Here is a 2,001-nt window from a genome sequence, read left to right on the forward strand (position 1 = left end):
TGTTGTCGTGGTTTGTTTTACGTGCATGCGAAACGCAGGGCTTCGGTTCAACGTCCAGTTCCGAATGTTTATGTGGGCAGCCATACTCCATGTCGGGGTGTATTTTAATGAATCCGATTACCAGTTCCTGTGGATGAGTTATTATCTCTGCTAATGGTTGTGAATTGTCCAGTATTTTTTTTCCCCCCTTTTGATTTCTCCTGTTTTAGTCTGTGATAGTTTTGTTATTGTTGTTGTTGTTCCTGCTGTTTTTCGTTAACTCTCTCCATACGAACGGCGAAAGAGACGACGTTAATAGCGTTTCACCCCAATTACCACCATCAAAATATTGCAAGCGGAAGGCTCTTATAATGAAGAGGTGAATGTTGACAAAGAATACCACAATTCTGACGACAGAAGCTAAAGGTTGGGCCATTGAGACACCCACTGGACATCCGAGGGGTCTGTGTAGAGGGGAAGAGAGGACTGGCCGTACTGAGTGAGTTAATGCTGCTGTAGTTGCTGTTAGTGAGGTTGGTGTTGCCGTTGTTGTTGTTGTTGCTTTTGATGCTGTTTTGTTGCTGCTGTTGGTAATGGTGTCGCTGTTGTTATTGACATTTTACCGCTGCTGTTATTGGTGTTGTTGTTGTTGTTGTTACTGTTGCACTTGTTTTTGTTGTTGCTCTTGTTGTTGTTAGCGTTTTACACACCAGTTTGTGTGCAGTATTGTGGGGTGATGTGTGAACTACTAACGTAGTTATCATACGCATGACGTTTTGCCCAGTTATTCCCTGTCTTCTTCACAAGATGGAATGCCGTTGAGTCTCAAAACAAAACACAGTAAGTATAAGCTATCAGGTGGGTGAGAGAGAGAGAGAGAGAGAGAGAGAGAGAGAGAGAGAGAGAGAGAGAGAGAGAGATTGTGTGTTTGTATGTGAATGTGTGTTTCTCTGTGTGTGGTGCGCACATGTGTGCATTTGGTGTGTGTGTGTGTGTGTGTGTGTGTGTGTGTGTGTGTGTGTGTGTGTGTGTGTGTGTGTGTGTGTGTGTTTTCGTGCGTGCACGTGCATGTCTGTTTACAACACACAGAGCGGCAGTAAAAGAGAGGAAGAAAAAATCATCAAACAGTACTACGAATTAGGATTCTCATCTCTTCTCCGACAGTGACAGTGGCAGAATCTGTTCCGTCAAAAGCCCAGGCTCAGAGGACCAGGCCAGCCATCAAACAGAGCCCCTTAACACAAACGGAAGCATCAAAGGTGATAGACCTTGTTCGTTAGAAAACCGGAAGTCAGTGAAAAGTTCAGCCCCTTCACCTTGAGACGTCCGGATAAGGCAACATGGCGACTCTGTCCGCTGAAACTGAAAGTACGCTTGACTCCATGAAAGTTAAAGAACCGAAAGAGTATTTCAAAAAGAACGGACAAATGATAAGTGGCACGAAAGTTGAACTTGTTCGTCGTGCAAAAATTTTAAACTGTCACGGACCCAGAAACAAGAAGGCGAAGTTAAGTCAGTTTCTGCTGTCACAGAGACATTTCTGCTGTCAAAGTGACATCAACCTCACGCACATTTTTAACAACTGAAGAAAAAGTATCGCTCCTGTTTGTGATCCATTCATTCAGAATCTACATACATTCCAGCATTTCATATTGTTGCTACATAGTATTAGTGTGTGTGTGTGTGTGTGTGTGTGTGTGTGTGTGTGCGTGTGTGTGTGTGTGTGTGTGTGTGTGTGTGTGTGTGTGTGTGTGTGTGTGTGTGTGTGTGTGCCTTCTAAAAACAGATTTCAGACTTGAGAAAATGGCCAGTGCTGTTCCAATGAATTTGATCTTGTTCTGGCTTTTCTATCACATTACTTTTTTTTAAGTAGCTTTAATATATATATATATATATATATATATATATATATATATATATATATATTGTGGGGATGAGAGTGTTGGAGTTGAGCATGGAAATCTGTGGGGAAAAGAGTGTTGGAGTTGAGCATGGAAATCTGTGGGGAAAAGAGTGGTGCAG

Source organism: Babylonia areolata, chromosome 17 (genome assembly GCF_041734735.1).
Source record: "Babylonia areolata isolate BAREFJ2019XMU chromosome 17, ASM4173473v1, whole genome shotgun sequence".
NCBI lineage: Eukaryota > Metazoa > Mollusca > Gastropoda > Neogastropoda > Buccinidae > Babylonia > Babylonia areolata.